Source organism: Berghia stephanieae, chromosome 14, assembly GCF_034508935.2.
Source record: "Berghia stephanieae isolate SIO BIC M18660-M18661 chromosome 14, UCSD_Bste_1.3, whole genome shotgun sequence".
Classification (NCBI taxonomy): domain Eukaryota; kingdom Metazoa; phylum Mollusca; class Gastropoda; order Nudibranchia; family Aeolidiidae; genus Berghia; species Berghia stephanieae.
Genome location: NC_088373.1, coordinates 33,069,768 through 33,084,767, shown reverse-complemented (window position 1 = coordinate 33,084,767; position 15,000 = coordinate 33,069,768). Strand labels below are relative to the sequence as shown.

At 38.6% G+C, this 15,000-nt stretch overlaps 1 protein-coding gene across 1 annotated transcript in view; it reads right to left on the bottom strand.

Annotated features, from left to right (window-relative positions):
• LOC144959968 (uncharacterized) overlaps positions 1-15,000 on the bottom strand; it is an 85,396-nt gene that overhangs the window by 69,851 nt on the left and 545 nt on the right. The window lies entirely within an intron of this gene.

Here is a 15,000-nt window from a genome sequence, read left to right as displayed (position 1 = left end):
TAAAACGCCTTGAGCACGTTTAGTGGATATACGCTATATTAAAGCTCAACATTAAAAAAAAAAATTATAATCTACCACTATACAAAAAGTGGATTTTTTTAAAACAATGAGGGCTTGTGGGTTGGGGGGAGGGGGGCAAGGAAGGGGGGGGGGGGGGCAGGGGCTCTTGTCTGTCTGTCCGCCATTATTGAATAACAACAAATGCCCTACAGATCACTCATTACTTTCAGAATCGAATGAATTATCAATAACTTGGTATATAAAAAAATAAGAAAGACAACAAAAAAAATACAATCACGCCTCATAGAACATTCCAGCAATTTACGATCTTTTCGGCAGAACAATTTGGTTTTCTGCTCTGACTAAACAAAAACATTTTTTTTAAATTTAGCTTTTATATGGAGCAATATCCACTAAACGTGCTCAAAGCGCTTTGCAAGGGGTCCCTGGCTAGCAGCAACATTTAATTTAACATGTAGGACGGTACATGACGCCTGTTAGGCGATATTACATTTTTTTCAGAGACAACGCTGTTAACGTCCAGGTACTCATTTTACACGTGAGTATTAAGTGTTAAGTGTTGCTGTTGACCAGGGACGCTTTGAAAAGCGCTTTGAGCACGTTTAGTAGATATTGATCTGTATAAAAGCTCATTTTTTAAAAAATAATTTAATGACAGGGTAAGACTTTAAACCGCTCAACCACCAACCGCCAATTTGCCGATTGGTTTAACTCACTCAATCCTAGAGATTTTTGATACTTTTCAAAATTTGAAAATTGCATTTAAAATGAGCGTGTACAATTAAAAGCTCCATTTTTTTTTTCAGACTGAAATCGAGGATTTAACTATCCGCCCCCGCCCGCCCCCCCCCTTCTCTCCCTTTCTCTCTCTCTCTCTCTCTCTCTCTCTATCTCTCTCTCTTTCTCTCTCTCTCTCTATCTATCTATCTATCTATCTTTCTATCTCGCTCTCTCTCTCCCTCTCTGACTCTTCCCCCCCCCCTCTCTCCCTCTCTCTCTCTCTCTCCCTCTCTCTCTCTCTCTCTCTCTCTCTCTCTCTCTCTCCCTTTCCCCTCTTCTTCCAGATAAGCAGAAACGCACACTCAAACATACACACACACACTCACACACACACGCACACACACACACACACACACACACACACACACAACTTCAATTCCATTAATCTAATCCCCCGACCTTTTGACTCCACTCAATAGACATAAATCAGCCCTCATCAATACTTCCCACCGCTGTCAACAAAGTCATATCAATTTTGTGTAAATAAAGCAATTGTGATATACGAGTATTTTAATCGACACGGGGTAAACCCCACCGTGAACACAAAACAATATCAAATTCATGTAAACAAACGAATTCTGATGAGTTATTTCCATTTACACGAGATAAACCCATCAAGGACACCACAACAATAAATACCATATTCGACTAAACAATGCAATTCCGGTTTAAACAGAATTAACTCCCCGCCTCAGCTACCAAAACGAATATCAAATTCATGTAAACAAAACAATTCTGATGAGCTATTTCAACTGACACGAGATAAACTATAAACCAACCATGGACACCAAAACAACAATATCATATTCTTGTACACAAATAAATTCTTTGGGGTATTCATTCCATTTAAGAATGATTCGACGACAGCTTCGTGGAGACCAAAACACGATCAGAATCCGTGTAAACAAGACACGATAGCAATGGTGACAATACACGATCAGAATATATCAACTATCAACGCGTTCTTCGCCTTCCTCCTATAACACCTCCCGATTGGCTGGACATCCCACCAATCCCGACAAAGGAGGGAACAAAGTCTTTTTCTCATTTGTGACCCATCGTCCCCAAAAGGTATTATGTCGGAACGAACCAGATGCTTAAAAGCCGAATTAAATGCTAAACTGGTCAAAAATATAAATAGCATTAGCACCCTAAAATATGGAATCCACTCTCCTCAATAAAATATACAAACTCAACACAAGTCTGATATTTCTGGCTATAAATTCAATTTTCAACATCTTAACCATCCCGACTTAATACCGTTTTGAGGCGAAGGGTCACATTTTTGTTCCGTCTTCATTATCTATTTTACTTATTTACTTTATTTGTTGATTGGAAGTATCAATGAGTTATATTGGCATTTGCCTAAAAATAAACTTTTGAAAACAAATGTTGTATGACACGCCATTCCACTGTAGGCCATCCGGGAGTTCCAATCATTGTTTGTATTCAAGGAATCCTTGAAAAATATGCAATTCTCTTTTTGTTGTCATTTACTTCCTTTAATATTGTTTTGTTTTGATGTCAAGCGGCGAGAGCCTCATGGTTGAGGATATCCTGTGCTCTATAAGAGTCTATTATTGTTGTTGTTATTATTATTATTATTATTATTATTATTATTATTATTATTATTATTATTATTATTATTATTATTATTATTATTATTATTATTATTATTATTATTATTATTATTATTATTATTATTATCATTATTATTATTATTATTATCATTATTATTATTATTATTATTATTATTATTATTATTATTATTATTATTATTATTATTATTATTATTATTATATCCTTGTATTCAATCTTGTTGTATTATTCCCATTTAAGAGGGGTATCACAACCACAATCACCAAACCGCTATCAAATGTGTGTGTGTGGGGGGGGGGGGACAACAAAAGAAAAACTTTTCCAATCTAAGCAAGGTGTGATCCCCGTTTAAACTGGAGACATTGCGAACACAAGTGCACCGAATAAAACGCTATCAAATTCGGGTATACATAATTGTGCGGCTATGTGGTTTAGTGGTATGACACTCGGATCGGAAGGTCCTGGGTTCGAGCCTCGCTTGGTGCATAGTTGAGTCCGTGGAAAAAGGCTCTTTACTCACATTCTCTCACCGTACTCAGGTGTAAAATGAATACCTGGCCGTCAATTCCTCTAACCTCATCTCTGTCCGAAAAAGAATGTAATATCGCCTAACATGCATCATGTCTCATCCTACATGTTAAGTGTTGCTGTTGGTGAAGGACCCCTTGTAAAGCGCTTTGAGCACGTTTAGTGGATATTGCGCTATATAAAAAATCTCCAAAAAGCTCAATTCTATGGAGTGTCTCCAATTTAAGCTGAAAACACCCGTTACCAAAAATCTATCCAATTCGGGTATATCTACACATCAATTCTAAGGAGTGTTTCCAATAGGCTTCAATAGTCGTGACGTCACTTCCCTCGTAACTTAATAACTGGTTCTAAAGTATCGGAATAATGGCGGACGCCCTTATGAGATATTTCTCCAACGAGCATAAAAGTGTGTCCAGAGGAGAAAATCATTATAAACCTGATCATGTTTTGACTTTTATACAATCTGATCACATGACATGTGAAAAAGTTCTAGCCAGCATGAAGAATAAAAAGTACCGATTTTCTTTGTTTAGAACCAAGCTGCTCGTTGCTTGGGCGTACGTGACATCAGGCTATTGAATCCTTTTTAAGCTGAAACATCCGCCACCCAAATTCGGATATACACATCAATTCTTAGGGGTGTTTCCCATTTATCTAAGCTGAAAACACCCTCCACCAAAACTCTATCAAATTCGGGTATACAAAGTAATTTTGAAGTATTATTCCCGTTTAACCCTCTCCTCACCAACCATGTGAAAAACCTCACATTCGTTACGATCCAACCAGCATTTTTATCATTCAGATTTCTTTTGTAAATCACACAATTCAAAGAAAAATGTTTTATTATAGCTATAAAAACGTGACACTGTGTTTGTAGAGTTCATTTTGCTGATTAAATTTATGCTTTGAATATATTTATTGATTTTCTGTTTGAGTAAGAAAAGAACTATTTTTGTGTTGGGTGGGTGTGAAATTTTGGGGAAAATTCTGAAAATGGCTGGTTAGGAAAGGGTTAAGCTTGAAACGTTCGCCACAACGAACGAAACGCCAACAAATGTGTGAGAACAAAGCTATTCTAAGGTGTGATTCCCATTTAGGGCTGGGGACGTTCACCAGGATCGGGTAAACAAAGTAATTTTGAGGTCATCCATCGAGGCTTGTGCTCTTGATTGAGGTCAGCTGTCTCCACGAATCACGATCCATGTCCATCCATCATCATCCATCGTGGCTTGTCCTCTTGAGCACGTTGCCGGTCAGCTGTCTCCACGAATCACGATCCTCTGCGGTGCGCATGAAATCTGTGTTGCTTTTTAAGACTCATTTGGTAATTCTTAGGTTATTTAGATAAGTCATTCTTTGTCTTCCTCTAGCTCTCTTTCCTTCGATCATCTCAGATGTTACCAACTTTTCTATTCCGTCTCTTCTCCACACATGTCCCAGAAAGCGTAACTGCCTCTTTCTGATGTTATCGATCAGTATTCTTCTCTTTCTCACCTTCTCCAACACTTCCTCGTTCGTAAACCTGTCTGTCCATGATACCCTCAACATTCTTCTATACACCCACATCTCAAATTCCTCTAACCTCCTCGTACATTCTTTGTCGAGCGTCCACGTTTCACAACCGTATAAAAGGTGTTATTCCCGTTCAATTCTCTCTCCTTACCGATGCTGTTCAGTATTTTCCCAAAATGGCAGGCTTACCCAGCAGAAAAAGTGATTTTTAAAACTCAAATAAGCTCATTACAAACAAACTTTATGTTCTTATTTATTTAACAAAGATCATTCTTCAAAGTTTGTGTTGTACAAATTAAATCTGAATAAGAAAAAATGTATATTGTGTCGTAACAAATGTGCCGATTTTGCTATAGATAGTATGCGCTTGGCTAAGAAGCTCATAACATTGCCATCCGGAAGTATAACGGACCAACACACAAAACTGTGTGTATCCATGAAAGTTTATAGTCGGGTTAATACAGTTCAGTGAGCATTACTCATAAACGCGGATGGCAAAAAAAAACATCAACAAAGACCTGAGTGACGTCATCTTCGAACTATCTATAGGTGGTAAGGCGAGGGTTAACATATAGGACGAGATATGATTGACGCCTGTTAGGCGATAATATCTTTTAATTTGTTTCTCCTAACACTCATGTCTCGTCTTACATGTGTTGTTGTTGACTTGGGACCCCTTCTAAAGCGAATTAAGCACTTTTAGTATATGTAGAACTCTTGAAGTTGTTTTCTTTTGTGGCCAAAGACTTGTCTTTTGACGTCATGTTCTGACCAGTGAGGGTGTAGAGATAAGATGGGTCACATAACTGACCACAACGCCGAATTTCAAAAATTGATATTTATAAAAGGAGGTAATTTCCGCTGAAGAGGTCAGATGAATTTGTTTGGGATGATGTCACAGCGACCTGAGGTCAAAGACCCGTTTCTCTCGAGCAATCGACGACAAACCGCTGACTTCAATTAAAATGTCAGAATGCCAGACCAAACACTGTCATATTATGCAAACACTCAAACACACACACACACAAACACACACACAAACACAAACACACACACATATATATATATATATATATATATATATATATATATATACACACACACACACACACACACACCTGATAAAAACACACAGACACATAGATACTTAATGTACACACATACACACAATGAACATTTTCTCACACACATACACAGATATTATTATAATCAAATATACACACACAAATTGACACAGCACAATATTGACATTAATGTTCGTCATAAACCCATACGTTGACAATGAAGGTGATCTATAAATAGATCGAAGATGACGTCACTCGGGTCTTTGTTATGGTTTTTTGCCATCCGCGTTTATGAGAAATTCTCACTATACTGTATTAATCAGACTTTAAACGATCATGACTACACACAGTTTTTTGTATTGGTCCGTTATACTTCAGGATGGTAATGTTGTGAGCTTCTTCGCCAAGCGCATACTATCTATATTACATTTCCATGTGGTGGAGGTCATTGATCACATTGCAAAATGTGCTCAAAAGTGACCCACCCAGTGAAAAGTGTTCACAGCTTTCGAAATATCTAACATCACGATTGGTCATTTTGTTCAGCTTGACAGACTGAGCATGTTTCCAACGTTCATAAACAAAGCAGCGTGTTTACATTTTTAAAGAAATATCCAATCGTTGGACAGCAACAAATCATGTGATTGATGACCTGGTTGGATGAAAACATGAATATAGATAGGACGAAGTTGACGTCACTCAGGTCTTTGTTATTGTTTTTTTATTTTTGCCATCCGCGTTTATGAGTAATTCTCACTAAACTGTATTAACCGACTATAGATAGAATGCGCTTGGCCAAGGAGTTCACAACATTGCCATCCGGAAGTATAACGGACCAACACACAAACTCTGTGTAACCATGAACGTTTATAGTCTGGTTAATACAGTTTAGTGAGAACAACTCACAAACGCGGATGGCAAAAACAATAACAAAGGCCTGAGTGACGTCATCTGCATATTATCTATAAACGTTCAAGGTTACACACAGTTTTGTGTGTTGGTCTGTTGCTCGCCGTTGCTGGACGACGTGACGTCAGACTATTGAATCCAATTGCGTTCGGTTATCAGACCTTCTAACATGAGCACGTCAGACGATTGAAACCTATGTTAAAAAATCTATTTGTCGGCTATGTGGTCTAGTGGTATGACACTCGCTTTCGGATCGGAAGGTCCTGGGTTCGAGCCTCGCTCGCTCGGCGCATGGTTGAGTCCTAGGAAAAGGCTCTTTACTCACATTCTCTCACCGTACTCAGTTGTAAAATGAGTACCTGCTCATTAACAGCGTTGTCTCTGTCCGAAAAAAATTGTACCTAATAATATCGCCTAACAGGCGTCATGCCTCGTTCTCCATGTTAAGTGTTGCTGTTGGCCAGGGACCCCTTGTAAAGCATGTTTAGTGGATATGGCGCTATAGATAGTATGCGCTTGTCTAAGAAGCTCATAACATTGCCATCCGGAAGTATAACGGACCAACACACAAACTGTGCGTATCCATGTACGTTTATAGTTGGGTTAATACAGTTCAGTGAGCATTACTCATAAACGCGGATGGCAAAAAACAATAACAAAGACCTGAGTGACGTCATCTTCGAACTATCGATACAAAAGCTCAAGCTTTTTTAATGGCATTCTATAAATAGACACAATTCCAGACGGACGAGCATTGAAGTGTTTGTGCACACTCGAAATAGAAGTCCTAGTCTAGATTATAATATTATATTATCACGTGGGCCAAGTGGATCACCGACCGGAAGTGATCTGATTACGTCATCGGTTACTCTCTAACAAAAACGAGGCGTCCAGTGGAAGCCAAAGATCGATGATTGACCGGCCCGTCCGTCCGGCCCGCCTGCCCGTTTACTCAGAAAACAAAAATGGCGATACTAGTAAAATGGTGAAATCGATTCTAGGCCAATCATATTCTTTGTTTTTGTGTCAGCGCCCCTCCCCCCCCCCCCCACCCCTCCAGCCCTCTACTCCCCCCCCCCACCCCAGGCACTAACTGATGACTGAGTTACTGCTATGTGTATGGTCTAGTAAGTGGCATGGCACTCGCTTTCGGTATCGGAAGGTCCTGGGTTCGAGCCTCCCTCGCTCGCTCGACGCATTGTTGAGTCCTGCCTTGGAAAAGGCTCTTTATTTACTCACATTGATCACCGTACTCAGGTGTAAAATGAGTAAAAAATGGTCGTTAACAGCGTTGTCTCGGTCGGGAAAAAAATTGTAATATCGCCTATCAGCTGGTGTCATATCTTGTTCTACATGTTAAGTGTTGCTGTTGGTTGGGACATGTAAAGCGTCATTCTTTGGTCAGTATCAGAGTGGCCTTCGTAAAGTTATGGCCTGATACTGACAAAAAAATGACGTCAAAATGCCAGTCTTTGGCCACAAAAGAAAACAAATCGTGAGTTGTATTCAATAGTTCAACCAATGAAATAACTTGTTTCCATGAGCTCTACTAACGACAACTCACTAGACGGTGCAAAAACCAAATAATGACGTCAAACTGCCGGTCCTTTTGGATTTCAGTATCAGGCGATAGATAGTATGCAGATGACGTCACTCAGGCCTTTGTTATTGTTTTTGCCATCCGCGTTTGTGAGTTGTTCTCACTAAACTTTATTAACCAGACTATAAAAGTTCATGGTTACACAGAGTTTGTGTGTTGGTCCGTTATACTTCCGGATTGCAATGTTGTGAACTCCTTGGCCAAGCGCATTCTATCTATAAAATACCCATGGCTACGGTATCAGGCTATAACATAACGATGGCGACGGTATCAGGCCATAACTATAGATAGAATGCGCTTGGCCAAGGAGTTCACAACATTGCCATCCGGAAGTATAACGGACCAACACACAAACTCTGTGTAACCATGAACGTTTATAGTCTGGTTAATACAGTTTAGTGAGAACAACTCACAAACGCGGATGGCAAAAACAATAACAAAGGCCCGAGTGACGTCATCTGCATACTATCTATACGAAGGCCACGCTTGAACCCTCTGGGACTTATAGTTTGACGTCATTTTTAAAATGTTTTTGCGCCGTCTAGTGAGTTGTCGTTATTAGTGCTCAAGGAAAAAAGAAAGTGATTCCATTGGTTTGCCTACTGATTACAACTCAAAACGTGTTTTCTTTTGTGGCCAAAGACTTTTGTTTTCACGTCATATTTTGGTCAGTGTCAGGCTATAGATAGTATGCGATTGGCTAAGAAGCTCACAACATTGCCATCCGGAAGCATAACGGACCAACACACAAAACTGTGTTTAATCTTGAACGTTTATAGTCTGGTTAATACAGTTTAGTGAGAATTACTCATAAACGCGGATGGCAAAAAACAATAACAAACACCTGAGTGACCTAAGAAGCTCACAACATTGCCATCCGGAAGTATAACGGACCAAAACACAAAACTAAAACTATGTGTAACCGTGAACGTTTATAATCTGGTTCATACAGTTTAGTGAGAATACCTCATAAACGCGGATGGCAAAAAGCAACAACAAAGACCTGAGTGACGTCAACTTCGTTCTATCTATAGAAACACCCCGGACAATAAAAATCATATTCTTTTTATTTCAATTTTTTGAAAATATCGATTTTATTTTATTATCGATCGACTAGAATAAATCGCCAATCCCCTCTAAAAATGACGGCCGGTATTTCTTTTAAGTTCTTTGATTCTTTTAGAAAATAATATCGCTATTGTTTTGTTTTGTTTTGTTTTTTTTTTCCAATCCTGCTTTTTAAATTGTTACAGTTGACGTGTTGCTTATGTAAAATATTGTTATAGATACAAAACATAACAATAGCTAAAGAAAACCGATTGCGTCAGAACGCCTACAACAATAACAATAAAAACATAATAATAATAATAATTTCCGCCTTAAGATTTCATATCGATTTCATATCGATCTACTTATTTTATTGCTGTGAGTCTTGATACCGATTTTTTTCCCACTAAGACCGATTGGTAATGAAACAGCTTTGACGATTGAAAGTGGCTGGTGTAGGATTGGAGGGGAGGAGGAGGAGGAGGAGGGGGGGGGGAGGGTCAGGGATAGAAGCGCGTCGCCATCGTTAACGTAATATAGATAGAATGAAGTTGACGTCACTCGGGTCTTTGTTATTGTTTTTTGCCATCTACGTTTATGAATAATTCTCACTTAACTTTATTAACCAGACTATAAAAGGGCATGGTTACACAGCGTTTTGTGTGTTGGTCCCCTGTACTTCCGGATGGCAATGTTGTGAGCTTCTTAGCCGAGCGCATACTATCTATAGCCTGACACTTGAACCCTTTAGGGCTTATAGTTTGGCGTAATTTTAAATTTGTGCACCGTCTAGTGAGTTGTCGTTAGTAGAGCTCAAGGAAACAAGTTATTTCATTGATTGAACTATTGAATACAACTCACGATTTGTTTTCTTTTGTGGCAAAAGACTGGCATTTTGACGGAATATTTTGGTGAGTTTCAGGCTATGATTTTACGATGGCTACGATCGAAGTGAGAAAAGGAAGATTGGGGGGGGGGAGGAATCTAGTGATGCTATGCGTTTAGGTAAAATACTTGCAACATCCTCTAGCCAGATATAGATAGAATGCGCTTGGCCAAGGAGTTCACAACAATGCCATCCGGAAGTATAACGGACCAACACACAAACTCTGTGTAACCATGAATTTTTATAGTCTGGTTAATACAGTTTAGTGAGAATTACTCACAAACGCGGATGGCAAAAAAAAATAACAAAGGCCTGAGTGACGTCATCTTCGAACTTTCTATAACATACCGGCATACAACAATTTATGTGTAACCTTGAACGTCACTCGGGTCTTTATTGTTGTTTTTAGCCAGCCATAATTGTGAGTAGTTCTCGCTAATTAAATGTATTCAATCAGACCTTACACGTTTAATGTTACGCATGGTGTTGTGAGTTGGTGCGCTATAGATAGTATGCGTTTGGCTAAGAAGCTCACAACATTACCATCCGGAAGTATAACGGACCAACACACAAAATTATGTGTAATCTTAAACGTTTATAGACTGGTTCATACAGTTTATTGAGAATTACTCAAAAACGCGGATGGCAAAAAAAAAGAATAAGTAAGACCCGAGTGACGTCAAATTCAAACTATCTATAAGAAATATCCAATCGTTGGACTGCAACAAACCACGCCACGTGACCGATGACGTGTTTACTTCGATTCACTAATCAGGAAACTGGATCACAACGTTCTACTTAAAGTTCAAAGGTCATATCCGACTGGTGTGCTGGGTTGGAATGGGATGTATTAGTCTGATGTCATGTTGCCCAGCAACGTGGTTCTAAACAAAGAAAACCATTACTTTTTATTCTTCATGCTGGCTCGAACTTTTCATATGCCTTGTGATCAGAATGTGTAAAAGTCAAAACATGATCAAATTTATTGGGGGTTTTTTCCCCTCTGGATACGCTTTTATGCTCGCCGGAGAAATATTTCATACGGGCGTCCGCCATTGTTCCGATAGTTTAGAGCCAGTGTTACGAAGTTACCATACGTTATTACGAGGGAAGTGACGTTTTGACTGTTGAAGCGTATTGAAAAGAAAGACAGAAATTTAAAATTAAATTGAGCCATTATATAGTGCAATATCCACTAAACATGCTCAAAGCGCTTTACAAGTGGTCCCTGGTCAACAGAAACACTTAACATGTAGGACGGGACAATGGCGCCTGTTAGGCGATATTACAATATTTATTTCTGACAGAGACAACGCTGTTAACAGGATTTTCCCCAAAACTTCACACCAAACTAACACAAAAACAGATTTTTTATCACTCAAACACAATAGCAGTAAGTTCTTGCAATACATAATTTCTTTAACAAAACAGGCTCTATCTACAACACACTGTGTTCATTGTCTTTACATTTCATGATGTACAAGAGAAATTTGAATCGGAAACATGTTGGTTGTATCGAAACGAATGTGACGATCTTCCTGTAGTTGGTAAAAAAAAAAAAAAAATTATGCCTCATAAGATATCGTCGACTAGGCATTCCACGAAGGAATATTATAGATAATTCATCTAACAAGATGTCTGATGTCAACAGGAATCACCCATGTTGTCCAAGTGAGCAAATTGGGGGTTAATAATCTTGCTCAAGGAAAAAAAACGAAAGTGCCTGAAACGGGGCTCGAACCCGGGTCGTTCCGGGTCACAGTACAATGCCTTCACTCGGCCACTTCGCCCCCCCCCCCCCCCCCCCATAGTTGGTAAGGAGAGGGTAAATATATGGATGAAAACAGAGAGAATGTAGATGATATTTCATTTGTTATGGGGTTTTTTTTACGCCATAAAATGTTTGCGTCAGTTTGGACACTGCACGATATTGGGTGATTTGATGGCCATAAAATATGCACAATATGCTAATTCACGTCATAAATACTCTTCAACAGTCGTAACGTCACTTTCTTCCTAATGACGCATGGTAACTTAGTAACACTGGCTCTAAACTATCGGAACAATGGCTGACGCCCGTATGAAATACTTCTCCGGCGAGCATAAAAGCGTACCCAGAGGGAAAAAACCCCCATAAATTTGATCATGTTTTGACTTTTACACATTTTGATCACAAGGGATATGAAAAGTTCTAGGCAGCATGAAAAATAAAAAGTAATGATTTTCTTTGTTTAGAACCAAGCTGGCCGCCGTTGCCGGGCGGCGTGACATCAGACTATTGAATCGTATTGACGTCATCAAACCCATTTTATTATAGTCGTCATCTGAAAAAAAAACAAAGAACAAACAAACAAAACAACACGTATTTAAAATTTGGGCCAGAAAACTCAGCCTTCAAATATCGGTCGATTGAAATGACCCTCATCTTGTCAAAAATCTCTCAAACTTGGGAATGTCGCATAGTAACTTCGTAACTGGTTCTAAATAATCAGAACAATGGCGGACGCCCTGATTAAATACTTCTCCGACGAGCATAATAAAAGCGTATCCAGAGGAGAAAAACATTATAAATCTGATCATGTTTTGACTTTTATACATTCTGATCACATGACATGTGAGAAAGTTCTAGCCAACATGAAGAATAAAAAATACCGATTTTCATGGTTGAGAACCAAGCTGTTGGTTGCTGGGCGGACGTGACATCAGACTATTGAATCCTATTGTGAAATAATGCTCGATTGCGTGTTAAAAATGATTTTTCTATACCCTTCAATTCCACATAGAAGTCGCATGAGTCAATCATTACCTTGTTATTTTTGTTCTATAAATAATATGATTATATCGATAAGGTATCGATTCTTATAACCGTATCGTATCGTAGGTAAGCTTTAAATACAATCAATGCGTGATACGTAATAAAGAGGGTAATGAGTGCATATTTTGATGACGTCATTCAAGCACCTTTTTCAGAAAAAGAAATCAATAAAAAAGAAGTAATATACTATTTTTTTATAATAGGCTTGGGACCGACGTGTACATTTATACAGGTCTGACATCCGAACCCGATTATGGGCCTAGTAGTTTAACATTGTTGTAATGGACAAACAATACTATGCGTCATTTCTTTTTTTTTGAGATTTCCATTACAACAATGAGGGCCCATAACGAATTGGGTTATTAGACCTACAAATAACTACACGTCGGTTGGAGATAATCAATATTATTCCGAACAGCCAATGAGACATTGTTATCATCGAGCAGAGAATTACTAAAAAAAAATAGCAAACTATTTTTGACAGACTGATACTAAACGTGTAACTTGCAAACCCCTGTGCTACTGTGTGGTCTAGTGGTATGACACTCGCTTTCGGATCGGAAGGTCCTGGGTTCGAGCTTCCCTCGCTGGGCGCATAGTTGAGTCCTTGGAGAAGGCTCTTTACTCACTTTTTCTCACCGTACTCAGGTGTAGAATGAGTACCTGGCCGTTAACAACGTTGTCTCTCTCCGAAAAAAAGAATTTAATATCGCCTAACAGGCGCCATGTCCCGTCCTAAATGTTAAATGTTACTGTTGGCCAGGGACCCCTTGTAAAGCACATTGAGCACATTTAGTGGATATTGCGCTATAGGGAATGAGATTAGCGGAAGAGTAGAGTCCCTTGATTGGACGTCACCTTACAGAGAGAATGTCAAAATGGTTTTGCGCATGCGTCTGTCTCGTCCTCGCTTTCGGTGAAGTGTCTCATGCCGCACAAGCAACATGACGTTCTCTCTCTAATAACTTTTCCGCTCGTGACTTCCATTCAAGGGACGCGACTCTTCCGCTAATCTCATTCCCTATATAAAAGCTCAATTTTTTTAAAAAACCTTCTTTTTATTTCAAACTAATTATTCCATTCCCTTCACTCAAATTAATACGAAGAAAATCGGCTAGGTCATAATATTCAATCATTTTTGACGTTTGACTTTCATTGCGAGTATAATTTATTCTTCGCAATTCTAGCATATACACAAAACAACAAAAATTGATGACGTCATTTTAGACCTCTCTCTCGATACTATCAAGTAATAATAATCACATCCACAACAAAAATACTTAAAAGTTTTTTTTTTTTTTTTGTGAAAAGTACACTCGCTTTCGGATCGGAAGGTCTTGGGTTCGAGCCTCTCTCGGCGCATAGTTGAGTCATCGGAGAATGCTCTTTACTCACTTTTTCTCACCGTACTCAAGTGTAAAATGAGTACTTGACCGTCAACAACGTAATCTCTGTCGGAAAGAAAATTGTAATATCGCCTGACTGTCGTCGTTTGTCATTCTACAATAGTTACGTGTTGCTGTTGTCTTGGGACCCTTTGTGAACCGCTTTGAGCAAGTTTAGTGGACATTGCATTTTATAAAAGCTCAATTTTATTTTTTCCATTAAACAAAATTCTGATGATCTTAAAACAGACGAGGTGTGTAGACTTTAATGAGATCAGTCAGGCTGTGTAGTGGATGGGACCATCACGTGACTAATAACATGGCGGGTCAGGATAGAGTAAAACAAACATTTAAAAGCCATAGTTTAAATTTTTTTTTTTTAATGTTAGCATCAGTTTTTAAAAATGCTAATCAACGTACTTTTTATTAGTATTATGTGCAGAGTTTTAGCAAGTTTACAACTTAAAACCCTACAAACTGTGGAGTGATCCTCGACAATATTGGAGGTTTCCACAAGACGAAGAAGAAGAAGAAGAAGAAGAAGAAGAAGAAGAAGAAGAAGAAGAAGAGAAGAAGAAGAAGAGAAGAAGAAGAAGAAGAAGAAGAAGAAGAAGAAGAAGAAGAAGAAAAGAAGAAGAAGAAGAAGAAGAAGAAGAAGAAGAAGAAGAAGAAGAAAGAAGAAGAAGAAGAAGAAGAAGAAGAAGAAGAAGAAAGAAGAAGAGAGAAGAAGAAGAAAAGAAGAAGAAGAAGAAGAAGAAAGAAGAAGAAAAGAAGAAGAAAAAAGAAGAAGAAGAAGAAGAAGAAGAAGAAGAAGAAGAAGAAGAAGAAGAAGAAGAAAGAAGAAGAAGAAG